The 15,156-nt window shown below is 44.2% G+C and overlaps 1 protein-coding gene across 1 annotated transcript in view; it reads left to right on the forward strand.

Moving 5' to 3' along the window:
- The first annotated feature begins 5,127 nt into the window (after positions 1-5,127).
- The window catches only part of srcin1a (SRC kinase signaling inhibitor 1a), a 73,895-nt gene continuing 63,866 nt past the window's right edge, over positions 5,128-15,156 (forward strand). The window contains 1 exon segment of the mRNA XM_029437575.1: positions 5,128-5,213. The gene's annotated coding sequence lies outside the window, so the exon portion shown is untranslated.

A 15,156-nucleotide genomic window follows, 5' to 3' on the forward strand; every position in this document is an offset into this window, starting at 1 on the left:
TATCTTTTGACTGTGTGTGTCGGCGTGTGTCCTCTTCTTCTGCTGATAATGACAGCTGGCTGTGTTTGAATGATTCATAGCTGAATACTAATGAGACATGCTGCAGATGTCTTGGAGAAGCCAAGCTGTGCCCTTTAGGTGTCACCATGTCCTCGGGGATGTTGGTCACCTGCACATCTCGCTCTCACGGCTCCCGGCAAACAGAAGCTTCGTGGAAAAAGCCAACTGATGCAGCAAGTTCTTCATTTCCTCTTTGTTGCAGACTTAATTTAACCTCGCTAACTTTGTGTGTTGTTATGGTAATTTGTGACACCTTCACAATGCATACATGATCGAAAGCAATATGAGGACCAGATTGAAAATAGATTAATCATTTCTGCAGGCACTCTGCAATGGATTAGTTGTTTGTGAAGAGAGTGCAACACGACCTAACAGAAGAAGGTCACGGGGAGAAAGAACATCAGCGCTGTGCAGTGGAGGGAGGCTAGGGAGCCGTCTAATAACAATAGGGAGCAGCGCTGCTCTTTAAAATCTGCCTCATCGCTCTCTTCCTCTCCTCATCTCGTCCTTTCTCTCTCTCTTCTTTTCTTGTTTCGTCTTCACGATCGAATATACCTGATGCTGCCTGGGCATAGCATGAGTCGGTATTGATTTCTCCTCCCTCTGCTCTGTTGGTGGGTGTACGACGGAGGAGTTCAGCGACACACAGGGCTTTGTTGTGGTCTTTGTTCCTTTTCCACGTCCTCACTCCGGCCCAGCCTATCCATACATCCTGATCCGTACGTCACAAAAATGCCCGATCTCTGCGTTCTGCCCACCTGACAGGACGCCGTCTGAATCCCTGGTGTCACAGTCCAGAGTCCTCCGGGCGCGCAGGACTTTCTACTGGAGCAGCAGGGTGCACTAAAATCTAAAAGAGCCTTTGAATAGTGATGAAAATATCCCACTGATTAACTCCAGAGCACCTTGGAAATCCATGTATATTAAACAGTTTGAAAATACGGAAATTCAGCAGTGAACTAATGGAGTTTCAAATGACTGTCGATACAGTTACTTGAATTGAGATTAGAGCCAAGAGCACCTATAATGTGCTATTTACTGCTGCAAGCCAGGATAAGCAATGCCCCGTTCTCAGCACTGCAAGATGGAGGCTGTAGGTAGTTGTGGAGAGCAGCACATGCAGCAGGCGGCGCGCTGTTTATATGCACAACTGTGTCGCATTCAAGGAAGTGAGTGAGGCAAAAAGTGATGCTTTAGATTTCACATCATTTATGTCGCTTTGTAGTCGATGCGTGTCTGAACTGTAGAGGTCGACTTTGATTCATCTCTATTCGCTTCTCTAAGTTAAAACAAATCTATTTGGTTCTCCAGCTCCCAGCAAATAATTGAACATTTTGGCAGTTTCATTCGTGGATTGTTTTAATCTGCAACGATAAGATAATTAATCGATAAATCAGCCAAAAAATATATTTTTTTGTCTCGACCCTTTCAAATATGAAGTTTTCCTGCTTTACTGTTGGTTGAATTAAACAAACTATGTCAAGATGTCACATTGGGCTGTAAGAAATTATGATGGGAATTTTAAAATGACATTTTATAGACTGATTAATTAAGCAATATTGAAAATAAATCATTATTTGCAGCCCTAATAGCGCAGCAGTTGACTTTATGTGAAGTAATGGCCATTCTCTGAACATACTGTTAGCTCTGCATGAATTAATATCACTAGTCAACCGTCATAATGATTCCCAGACACGGTTTAAACCCTGCAGACCACTTAAATGGAAGCTGCTGGCGCCAGTTTCTGTTGTAAATCAGCCTAAAAGCAATTAAGAGATGTTGGGCTGTGACACCCTGTGTCTCCTTTTCACATGGAGTGTATTTCTGTCTCTGGGAGGTCAAGGGTCGGCTTTTATCCCTCGATTCTTTGCCCAGTACGGTAACATTTTCCCTGCTCATCTGTGCCAAATGGTCTGCTTGGTTAGAGCTGCTTGTGTCTAGCTTTTGCACCTGTGCCTCATTCACAACGTCCGGTTATCACTGTCATTATCATAATCATCATATTACGCTTCCCTTTCTGACACATAATCACGTCAATTGGACCGAAGCTAAAAAAAAAAAGAAAGAGGCAATTTTGTGACGGATAGAGAGAAGAGAGGCATTTGGCAAAATTGGGCTGAAAATCCTCTTGTTTCCTCTCAAATGTATGATTAGGTTTAGGGGTTATGTGTACGCGGGTTAGCATATTATCTTTGGGCTTAAGAGGAGTAATTGTCTGTCTTCCTGTACGTTTGACAGCAGTCTTTTGCTGTAGCCATTTTGTGCATGTATAAGATCAGCAGAGCCGGGGAGGTTTCAGGACTCTTCTCTTTCTCTCTCACTTACTGCCTGTCACTGGCTCCTGGAAATGTAATTCACTACACACTACAGCTCATGTCTCATGACAGAAACACACATGCTGTAAAGCTGGCCAGCCGGTCAATTAATTTCAGTCACATCCGATTGATTTTAATCACTTTCACTGTAGCATCTTTTGGCAGATTTACATTTTTTGTTATTATCCTGCCGCGGAAAGAAAAGTCGGTTTGTGGTTACATTACGGCAAAAATCACTCTGCATTATGGATCTGCAGCCTCGCTTATTATAGAACAGACAACGGTGCGCTGTTATTATAACCAACGCGCATCAAGTTTAGCAGAAGCACTTGTAATTTAGCTTTGCTGAGTCCTTGTGTGGCTGAAAAAGCCACTTGTTACAGTTGAGACGTCCACAGATATCAGCTGCAGATGTAACAACAATAACTACATTTCGTGCATGATTTGCACGTTATCTGTGCCAAGCCCCGTCATGACCCGAAGTACCAAACACAATGTCACAGTGCTTTCCGCATTGATTTCAAACTCTACTTTTCTGGTGGCTTCTGCCCACAAAAGCTAAAGTGATACATGATTGCTGCGAAACATTTCAACTCACCACAGAGAGAGGAGGATATAGATTCTTTTTAATCTCTGGGAATGAAGGGAACTTCTTACTTTAACTTAATGATGCAGATTCTCCTACTAGCATACGCTTTCAAGGTAAAATGTATTATTTTATACTTTTCATGCATAAAGTAGTCCCTTTGCCAGGGATAAAAATCATGGCCAAAATGCACCTTTTTCTCCCCTAATGAGTTTGCATGCCTGAAGTTTACATGCATAACATGTGTGTCCTGCTGCTCTCGGCACCAGTCCCCAGGCCTTTTACCATCAGATTAAAAAAGTTGTTTTTACCAAAGAAATGTGGGTATGTGTGTGTGCATGCTTGACTGTGGGTACGTGTGTGTGTGTGCATGCTTGACTGTGGGTATGTGTGTGTGCATGCTTGACTGTGGGTACGTGTGTGTGTGTGCATGCTTGACTGTGGGTATGTGTGTGTGCATGCTTGACTGTGGGTACGTGTGTGTGTGTGCATGCTTGACTGTGGGTACGTGTGTGTGCATGCTTGACTGTGGGTACGTGTGTTTGCATGCTTGACTGTGGGTACGTGTGTGTGTGCATGCTTGACTGTGGGTACGTGTGTGTGTGCATGCTTGACTGTGGGTACGTGTGTGTGTGTCCATGCTTGACTGTGGGTACGTGTGTGTGCATGCTTGACTGTGGGTATGTGTGTGTGTGTGCATGCTTGACTGTGGGTACGTGTGTGCATGCTTGACTGTGGGTACGTGTGTGTGTGTGTGTGTGTGTGTGTGTGCATGCTTGACTGTGGGTACGTGTGTGCATGCTTGACTGTGTGTGTGTGTGTGTGTGTGTGTGTGCATGCTTGACTGTGGGTACGTGTGTGTGTGTGCATGCTTGACTGTGGGTACGTGTGTGTGTGTGCATGCTTGACTGTGGGTACGTGTGTGTGCATGCTTGACTGTGGGTACGTGTGTGTGTGTGCATGCTTGACTGTGGGTATGTGTGTGTGCATGCTTGACTGTGGGTACGTGTGTGTGTGTGCATGCTTGACTGTGGGTATGTGTGTGTGCATGCTTGACTGTGGGTACGTGTGTGTGCATGCTTGACTGTGGGTACGTGTGTGTATGTGCATGCTTGACTGTGGGTACGTGTGTGTGTGTGCATGCTTGACTGTGGGTACGTGTGTGTGTGTGTGTATGTGCATGCTTGACTGTGGGTACGTGTGTGTGCATGCTTGACTGTGGGTACGTGTGTGTGCATGCTTGACTGTGTGTTTGTGTGACATGCTGACACAGAAAGCACCAGCTATTATTCAGTAGGTGTGTCTACATTTGACTGTCCGTGGTTGTTATGTATCTCATTGTGTTTCTCCAGTGTGCGTCATTGCACATTACATCATCTCCATATGACATGACGTTCATATTTATGTGATTTCCTGGGTACAGATACTGTCTGCACGCTGCCGGAATATAAATCTGTGCAAGAATGAGACTGAGCATCTTTCTGATGTTGCACATGCTCAAACTGTGGACAATGGCAGTGCGCATCTTTGTAGGGCGGAGCGGCTCTGAGTGAGCAATTCGGGTAGCACCTTGGGCCGCCAGCGCTGTCTCTGCAATCACGCTCCCATTGAGGGCAGCCTTTCATCTCAGGCCTTTCACAGAAACCTTTCAGATGGAGAAAAAGAACGATGGAAAGAGGGAGATCAAGGGAGAGAGAGAGAGAGAGAGAGAGGGAGAGAGAGTGCGCAGAGGAAAGGAGAAGGGAAGTGCTTCTGCAGCCCCGAGTGCTCCTCTCCAATTCTGTGAATAAGCATGGTGCCGATGAAGAGCGCAGATGTTGAAAGAATATATAGTAGCGTGTGTGTGTGTGTGTGTGTGTGTTTGTGTTTGTGAAGAAGAAACCAGGAGCGAGAGGTGCTGTTAGTGGAGCTCTGTTATTGTGTGTGTTCACTGTGTAATCTGGCCTTGTCTATCCTCTAACTTTAGTATCTCTTATAAACGTAATCATCGAGGCATGATGTCACCGTGGGAGAATAGTGTTGTACAGTATCAATACAGTAGAGTACATCACACTGCAGTACTTGCATGCACTCAGTTGGCTGTAGAGGGTTTGAGCTGAGTAAAGCTGCGCAGGCTGAGCGGATGGATCGAGGGTGTTTGCTGGGAGTGCAGGGGGATGGGATGTTTGGTGAGGACTACCAGGTGTTCTTGTCCGATGGACGTGCGGTCGGCCAGGTGTTGGTGCTAGGACACAGGGACCCTGCTGCAGGAGGTAAGCAGGGATCCATCCCGCTTCAATTCAACGGCAATCACTTCTTTTCAAAAGCTACCTTTTTTAAATCTATTGCACCGTTACAGAAGTAACAGTATCTGCGCCAAGGTTTGCACAGCCTCCAGGTTTGAACTTTGAAGCGCTCCCAAAATGACAATGTAGAGTTCAGGGGGAACTTTTTTCTTTTTTTGGGGCCAAAAACTTTCAGCTTTCTTTGTTTGCCATCATCAGAGTTGTTAGTTTTTGCTTTGTGTAGCATTTATCTAAAACAAACAACTGGCAAGCTTTGTTGCCTCTCATAAATCATGTAGGCCTACTTTGTCTGCCAAGTGGAGCCTGAGAGAACAGTTCACACAGCCTGTGAAACTGTTTTTGCTTTGAGATTCTCTTTGCTCCTGCATCCATACCCCTCTCTGTCTTTGTCATTACTCTCTGTGTGTGTGCAAATTGCTATGGTCTTTTATGCTCTGGCAGCTTGTGTGTGTGTGTGTGTATGTGTGCGCAATGGAGCTCATTTGATGTCTACAGGAATATTTTGAGTAGGGCCGAGTGGAAGAGAGGTTATAGAAATCTGAAGCTGTGATTGATCATCAGAGATGGAATGAGAAAGAGATGTGCAACTCTGTTTTCCTCCTTTCCCTTTCATAGTCACTGTCCGCCTCCTCCCTATCACAGGCCAGGATTGTATCGGCGGGGAGGCTAATTATCCAGCTCAGTCCCTTTTCAAAATATGAAATGCAAGTGAATGGAAACAGATATCTGGTAGAAAAATGAGGATCGATTTGTAAGGCAACTATTGTATCTCCTTTCACTCATAACAATACATGTGATAACTGTCACAAGCAAGCAGGCAGGAAGGAAATGCATGATAAGACTCACTTCCTCTCTCTGCTTCTTTTTGATCGACTCCAGCGTTGAGGTCACACTTTTTTCAACATGATCGTAATACAGATGTGAATTAGGCTCACCCACAGTGCGTTCCCACTGCGAACATCTGCTCGATATTTCACCACTATATTCTGCAAACACAGGGAAATGTGATGGTAATGACTTCCACCTCTGTGGCAAGACAATCAAACGCTGTTAATTAGTTCTGCCACTAAAGCACTCTCAATCAGGAGAAATTCTCTGCAGCTATGGGCTGTGATGGAAAAAGTGTGTGTGTGTGATGGTGATTATGACGATTATTAATCATGATTATCAGCCTTGATGATTTGAGCAGCAGAATTCTGTCCTGCACTTTTGGCAACTTGCATCAACAACCTTAGATCTTTTATAATTAATGATATATTAATGAAAAGGTTGGTGTGAGAGGGATACCCTGAGAGTGGAAGCAGATCTTCTCACATTAACCTGCCCGCCACTTAGATGACAGTGTTTTTAACGGTGATGTTAAAACCTTCATTTCCATGACAAAGCAGTGTCATGGCGGCAGATGTAGAGGTGGTCTGTTCTCCATGCAGCCACAATTCATTTTGTTTAAAGATTTGAAAGGAATTAAGACAACAAATGCCTCAATTTCCTGTCAGTCATCATCTGGGTGACAGAATGAAAAATGTCCCTTTTTGTTCGAAAAAACAAAACAAAGCGGGGCAGAGCTAAATGAAAGAGTGATATTGTGCTGCGTGTGACAGCAGAGAGAGGGAGGGAGGGAGGGAGGGAGGGAGAGGGAGAGAAAGATTGGGAGACAGTAGGAGGGATGGCAGGAGTGTGCATGATTGAGATAAGCGACAGATAGATGGGCAGCCAGGCAGAAGTCCTCTCCCACACACTGGGATCCCAGAGATACCTCCCACAGAAACTGTGAAGCACGCTGCAGTCGCACTGTCACCCAAGGACATGTGAAGGACACAGAGAGAGGCTGTACCTTCGTGGCAGAGAGCATTCAAACAGAGAGAGAGAGAGAGAGAGAGAGAGAGACCTTCTCCTGCATTGAATGATCGTACTGTAGCTCATGTTCTCCATCATAAAAACCTATTATTGCTCAGTTTAAAGGACAAATGGAAAAGTAATACCATCCTCTTTTTTAAAGAAGTGAACAAAAGCACTTTACACTTGCTGTTAAATACATTCTGCTGTTTATAGTGATGGGTGCTTGGTAATGGCTCATAAATACAATGCTGTATGCCACAGTGGATGGAAACAACCAGCATAATATGAATGTTATGTAAGAACAAGCTTCTAGTTAATCGATCACGGATGCCGTCGTTCTCTCAGACGGATACAAAGATAAAAACATTTAACAAATAAAGCCTACAGGGTGGTAAATATATCTGGGCGGCCCAACAAGTAAAGTGTATGAGTGGTAAACACGGGGTGAAGCATAACAGGCGTTGCATAATTGAATATTGTTACCGTGTGCAACCAATCTCGTCGTCTTGCCCCAACCCGACAGCGGATCTTTCTTCCAGATGGAGGGCCGTCAGTTCTTTGCTGGGACTCTGTTTTAGTGAAGTTTAGATCAGACCTGGATGAAATCTACTTGTGTTTGGTATTCTACATGACACTTGTCTTTGCAGCTGCATTTTGTAATTGGGATTCATTTTCCTTCGATGTTTTATGTTTGTGTGTCGGCCACCTGCGTGCGTTTTCACAGATCCAAATGCAACTTTGTTAAAAAAAATCTAAATTGAGTTTTTGGCCAGTAAATGCAGATGTTTGATGGAGATGTTTTCACAGCAAAGTAAAATGGATATTAGAGAGGGAAACATGTTCTTTTAAGAGTGGGATTTCACTGTAATTTCAGTCTTGGATGGATTGCCAGGTGCAGATATTCATAGCCTCTTCAGGACTTTGGTCAACATCCAAAGTCATTAAAAGCATCTTTAGCTTCTTACGTTGATTTATTCTCTGTTGACACGATGATGATTTTGCAGTAAGGGATGATTCTAAACCGTAAATCTATGAAATATAAAAAATAATTGTGATTTCTTTTATTATCTTATTTATTATTTGGCAGATTTTCTTTCTCTGTGTCCCACCCATGTCTCCACCCATCCTCCCTCCCCTACTGCCTTCTCTCAGCGCCGCGCTCTCTGCTCCTTCTTGCCTTCCCTGGTAACCGTATCTATGCAGCAAGGTGAAGGCAGGCGCACGGGGGATCCTCTCTGATTGGCACAGAGGTTGGCATTTTTGATCCAGGATCACATTTGACTGCGGACTACAAAGTTCAGTGGGCTTTGCCTGGCACACACCAGCGAACCAGTTAACTATGTCTCACTGGCCTTTATTCCGTGGAGCTGGCCATGAATAAATCAGCACCCTAACCCTGGCTGACTGGCTTAATGAGCTGGTTGCTGCTGGTTTGCATCGCACTCCAGTCAAAGTTTCCCCCTGCAGGTGGTGCACAGGCTGAAAACACTGGCTAGACTGCGCCCTTGGCTTTGCCGCTTCATGCTGAACCTCGTCTAGGAGGCGAGCGCTTATGATTGGGGAAGACGGAGCCCATGGCTGAAGGGCTGAGATATTCCCATCACCTCACTCACCGTCTTTCTTCTCACCGAGAGAATCTGGGTCAGACCTCGCGTGACGGACAGCCTGCCATTATCACCACTCAGACACAAAACAAGGGAAAGGCCAAGAGCTGGAAAGTGCTGTGAGGGTGGAGAGGAGGGGTTGATTGAGAGGAAGAGGACAGAGTACTCTCCTCCTGTTCTCCCTCTGGCAGGGCGACAGGATTGGACGTTCCTCCCATGGGTGTCTGATCCTTTTTCCCTTTGACACATTCACGCATCCCTGAAAGTAGATGCAGACGTGCGCACATGATAACAGTGTTGTGGAGTACTGAACTAAATGTTGCACATTTTGCAATAGCTAGCTGGTAGTTCAACTATATGTGGTTAAATTACTTTTGGCTTTACCAAACATTACCTTTTTCTTTGGTAATGTATGTAACCACAGCAACTACAAACACTTTTGGGGCCATAAAAGGAAAGGAATTATAATGTATTTGTATTTTAGCATTGCTTCTCTACTGTCATTGAAGCCCCTTTGACAAGCCCGGTCCCTTTTGTTCCCCATAAATAGCCATTTTCTGCACAAATTCAAATTTTTGCTGGCGTGTGACTTTTGTTTGTATTATATTTTGTTATAATTCTGTATAACATGCACATTGTAAGTTTGATATTTTTGTGCTTTGAGCTACTTTTTCTAAGTAGCTTTAGTTTTCCAAACTACATTCCTCCCTTGGGTAGCTTTGCTGTAGTTTAACTTGAAGTAGTGGGTAGCTCGTGAAGCTTTCAAAGTGTCTTCCCCAACACTGCCTAATAAGAGCTGAGTCAGGAGAGTCTGTAAGGCGCTGCGTCTGTAAGGCGCTGCGTCTGTAAGGCGCTGCGTCTGTGATGTCTTGGTTTTCTTTCTTGTTGGGCTGTTGGAAACGAGTCTTCTTAGGGTTTAGCAAGTGCAGGCTCTCATTTGTCCGATTCTCACTTTAATAGCCTTGACTCGTAGTCATTCTGTGGTTCACTACACGGGCTGTCATCATCGTGATGTAGAGATGACAAGGGCACGCACCCCCACTCTATTTCTCAGACTGTCAACACATGACAGAGGTCGTGCTCAGTCCCCCAGCCTCGCCTTTTTGAATTTCTCAAATCTGTCGCTTTCACATTTTCAAATCCTGCTTTGGATTCCTTCTCCCTTTCTTTTCAACCATGGTAAATATCTCGCTTTTTTACCCCCCGCCTCTATTTCCCTCGCTCAGTCATTAATAACACTCCTCTGCATGCTCCCTAATTTGTTCTGCCAGTGACACTGATGTGCAGTCAGATGGAAGACACAAAGAAAGCAAATGTCAAGCTTTTCCTTTGACCTGAAGAATTGAGAGTTGATTATACCTGCTTTAGTATTCCAGGTGAAAACACACACTCTCACATACACACACACACACACACACACTGTTGTTGTGTACTTCCATATTCCTGAGGATGCCCCTATCACATGCATGAATCTCTTAGGTGTCAGCTCCATGGCGGCAATAGCTTCTCTGCAGCAACCCGCTGATCACATCTCCTGTTTGCTGAACCCTGATAGGCTCGTTCACCTGACTGAATATCAGAGTCCCATGGAGACCAATGGGGTTTATGGAGACAGACGAGGAATCTCAGCACCAGAGAGAAGGATTAACCAGGATAGATGGCAGCATTTGATTGAAAGTCCATTAAATGCGGCTCGCTGAGAGTCTGATGGTCAAAGGACGATGAAAGCAGCTAGAGGTTTTAGTGAGTTAAGAAAATATGACCTTTGTGCAACCTTATTCTGGTTTTATAGGGATTCAGTGCGAGTGAGTCACAATTGTCATCGTCTCTAAATGATGGCTAATGTCTAGGTACAAAGGATTTCATCTCCAGAGGGTTTCAAACAGAATGAATGACTAATGGTAATCGTCTTTGCTCTTTCAGTTTGGACCAGTAACGTGGTATTCATTGTGCAAGTTAAACACTATTTATATCCCTGCACAGATTCACTATGGGCCGTCAGGTTTAAGGCGTGCAAATGATTACCTTGATTCTAGGGCTAGGCTGATGCTGAAAGCAGGGTTTACGGTAAAGTCTGGGAGTTCCTTGTGGACCTGTCAGGCTTAAAGTAATACATCCACACATCTCCCTTGACAGCGGCCAGGATTAGCCTACTTGTTCTGTACCCACCTGTTCACAGGGGAGTTTGCTTTACTGTTGAGGAATAACAGGATGATAGGCTTCAGTCGTGTATATGTTCACTTTCATGACACTTAAAGATCAAAAGGCTGATCACTGTAAATTAACTTATCTGTAGCTGAGACAGTAGCTGTAGAAATCCCCAGGGAGACAACAGATCTGAGAGCCAAAAACTCTTCAGAGAAAACCGTGCATGTGGTTGTGTTTGTGCAGTCTGCCTTTGTGTGGCGCAGTCACTTCTTTGATCACTGGAATAGTGTGAAGACATTGGCTGGACTGTGTATGTGCACATGCACAAGAGCAAACTAAACGGGCACCCACACATAAAAACATGGCTCCTCTGGGAACCTTTAATTATGAAATAGTTCTCAGTAGCTTTCTATGACAAGGCAGCCGTAACAAGTACGCAATTTGACAGCAGTAGTAATAACATTGTGCTTTTATTCTTGCAAGTCCCACTTGCCTGCTGAATCCATGGCAGTGCAACACAGATTGGGTGAAGCTCTAAGGTCTCCCATGCAGAACATCTTTCTCTGGCTCTTTGAAGCCTTCAGAGGGCACTGTAAAGGCTGCAGTGGAAAAGACACATCATTTCTCCAGTGGAAGATCGTTGTGTTTTGGATTTAGCCCATTTTTGTTACGGAGAAAAACTATCACTGGAAATCTAAAAAACTTTTTGTGAGGTCTTAATTGCAAGGCTCACTCTGCTGCTGCTGATGCTGCTGATGCTGCTGATGCTGCTGCTGCTGCAGGGAGGCTGTGCAGATTCTTCTCCCAGATGGCCGTACTCACAGCCTGCCACCGGCTCAAGAGACAGACTCTCCTGCCCACACTCATGGCTTATAACAGCAGACCTGACCTGCCAGTCCACAGACACACACACAGACAGACAGACGCACAGATTCTCTCTCTCCATATATCAGTCTCTTGCTCAAACAAGCTGTTAATAATACATTTGTACTGATGCACTTTGTTTAACCTAGCCATCTTCTCAAACTGTGAAACAAATATTCTAATCGCCGAAAAATACATAGACCACAACATGTCTCAATTATGCAACACTGCTTCTTTTTATCTAAACTTTTCCCACACAGCAATTAGAATAACAAAGGAGTTAAATACTGTATATAACTCGACTCTCATTGCAGCCAATACCTCAATAACAGTTGTTGACAGATAGTTTAGGCTAATGGTTTGTATCGGATTACTTTCCCTCCCCCGATATCGATCCAGTGATCTTGGACAGTATCGGTGTTTGATGTCTTTAATTAGATGTCCTCCAAATGAAATGACAGAACAGGTAGTACGTCGATGTGCCCTACAGACAGGACAACATTTATGTTCGGCTTCCAAAACGGTTACTAATGTTGAAAGATATCGTTTCGGGCATTTGCTGAAGCATCTGAGGCTGTTGGGGAGGACCGCCTGAATAGAAAGATATGACATGGATGAAGTTTGTAGTCCGCTGTGATTGAGAGAAAACACTTTATTCGTTTCAGTTATCTGATTTGAATGTATTTTTGTTAATAGGAAAATATGTTGCAGCCCACCTGCAGTCAACACTGACTCACACTTTGTAGGTACACTGTTGTGGGTGTTTTGATGGCTGACACAGAGCCAGGAATGAAGAGCCCAAATTAATTTTCATCAAGGGCCCCCAGTAGGCCCGGGGCTGGGCCCGTTGGGCATGGAGAGCAGAACATAAACCCTCCAATCCCCCTCCATAAAACACACATTTCTGTCCTCGCAGACGGAACAGGATGAGAAATGTTTTCATATAAAGTAGAAAAGTAGTGGTTGAGTTTTATGCTTCTCAGTATTTCTGCCTGTTTCACCAGCTCCGTTCCCCTCTCCCTGTGATAGCCTCTCTCGTGTAGTATTCTACATTTCCGCAGATACGACGGCTCATTACTGCTGATATTTTAACTTGCTGTTTGATACGGATGTCTCTAACCGCAGCCAATTTAATAGCCAATTAGTGGCTTCATAAGTGATACAGTCGTTTTCTCACAGATTATCCAAGTCAACATCTGTGCGGACAAAGACTGAACTGAAACGTCACTTTTTACGATGTGTTAAACTGCTGCCTTATTGTCAGCAGAACGTCGCTTTTTTTTCTTCTTCTTCCTTACAAGGACGTCTGGATTTGCACTGATAAGGTTGAGTCGAACAGTTAAAAAGCTGCTTGCTGAAGCCGTAAAGCCTCTTAAATAGCAAGCGCTCTGGAAATATTAATACAATAATGCAGCACATCAATATCAGGGTGTAGGCTAAAGCAATGATGGATGTGTTCGAGTGTGACGTTCTATAAGAGAGGGAGAGGTCGATTGAAGGTAAAACAGTTTTCAGACGTACAGTACGGAGAAGCAAGTGAAGGTACAAACACATTCATGCACAAAAGCATTAGTGTGGATTTGAGCTCCCCCCCCCCCACCTCTCGCACCCCACGAGTATAGTTAAAATTCCTGTCGTCATAGCAGCGGTTTGATGTAGTGGTCCTCTCGTGAATGTGATGGCTGCCAGAGTGTAGGGCAGAATGTTAAGATCCAGACTACCACAAATTAACAGCTGAAAAGTGGGAGTGACAGACTGTAGCCGTGACGGTGATGGAGCCCACAGTGCAGTACTGCGTAGCCAATAGCCGATCGATATGTCACACAGTCCTGTCCGGCTTCCCGATGAAAGCGCCGGCCTACTCCCTTCGGATCTCCTTCAGACCTCACTGAGTCTTTGTGATATCCAGTGCTGAATACTAATTTGTCCACGGCGCCAGGGGCCCATGGGCGCACTATCTAACAATCTTTAAACAGCTGCTTAGGACGTCACAGAACACTGCGCTCCATTTCTTTCTCCCCAAAACTCATTGATGCTAATTTGTATGTGAAGTGTTTTTAGTCCTTTTGTGCAACACAATCTACATAATTAATACACTTTTGGGCTTTTGTGCAGGATTTGTGACACATATGGTTGACTCAACTCTCTCTGTGTAAACTGCATACAGAAGCTGTCATGGTTGGAGAACACACAATGATGGCTCTATATGGGCGACCATCGCCTCTTTAAGCAGTTAGTGGGGTGTTTGAAGGATGAAGACTGCCCTCTTGCTCGTCATAGAACTGGGAGGTCATCAGGGACGAAGGATTGATGGATAGACCTTGAGAGGGCAGCTTCACAGAACTGCTGACGTAGTACAGCAACATGATTAATGTAAAGCTCTGTCTATATTTGGAAGCCTCTGTAACATCGGTGGACTTTTCTAAGGGGTATATAGGGTTACTCTTTCTTTACACAGCATATTCATTGCTCATTGTGATTCAAAGAATAGCATCCAGGAATGTATTAGTGTTTGTTTTACAGTTTAAAATACAAAACTCTGTGGAAATTACATTTTTAAAATACCATTTGCAGTGCAAACACTCTTTAGTTGAACAGTTTGTTTTAGCGGGTGCATAATCAGCAGCTCATTTGTATTTTCTCCCCCTTCTTCACTCTATTAGTGGGATAGTTCCTGCATATTCAAAGTTGCAGGAGGACCTTCTTACAGCAATAGCAAACTAAATGAATACATTTTGCTTGTGTGAAGACAGGAAAAGGGTTCATTTGAAAAGAAATCAATAAGCCTTGATCATATAAAGTACAGTATGTAGCATACGGATTTAGTTTTGTGTGTCGGTGTAGGATTATTGTCTCTGCTGCAGAACATCATGACATGTCTTTAGTCTTTTCCTGGAGACTCTTTCAGACTCGCAGCTTCTTTTAAAATGACAAACTGAAGTAAACAGGGACAATCTAAGGCTGCCCTACTTCCACATACAAATGGAGGATGAATGATGCATCTATGATCAAATAATGTGCTTTGTTTGTTTACGAAGTGTATTAGCACATTGCATTTATCTAAATCTTCCAGCAGCTGCTGTTTGCTTGCATCTTAGGGAGTGGTTCATGATGCTAGGCTATGCTAATAAACAAATACCAAGGCCTGATGCCGTTGGCTTACAATAGCGTGCATGACAAGCAGCGTTCTAATGTCTGCTGCAAAAGCCCTCAGTGAAGTGAGAGGAAAAGCTGTCGGGAATTTCCCACTGCGAGAGCAGAACAAACAGACAGCACTCACTTGCGTTCTTACATTGTTGCAATTAAAAAAAAAGAAGCTAGAATCCCAACATGGCTCTGCTGTCTGTTTTGGATTCCTGGCGGACTGACCACATTTAATGTTAATGTTGCTCTGCAGCCAACTCTCTCACTGATGGAGAAACTCACCCACACAGCGACAAACACTGACTGACGCA

Source organism: Cottoperca gobio, chromosome 8, assembly GCF_900634415.1.
Source record: "Cottoperca gobio chromosome 8, fCotGob3.1, whole genome shotgun sequence".
Lineage (NCBI taxonomy): Eukaryota > Metazoa > Chordata > Actinopteri > Perciformes > Bovichtidae > Cottoperca > Cottoperca gobio.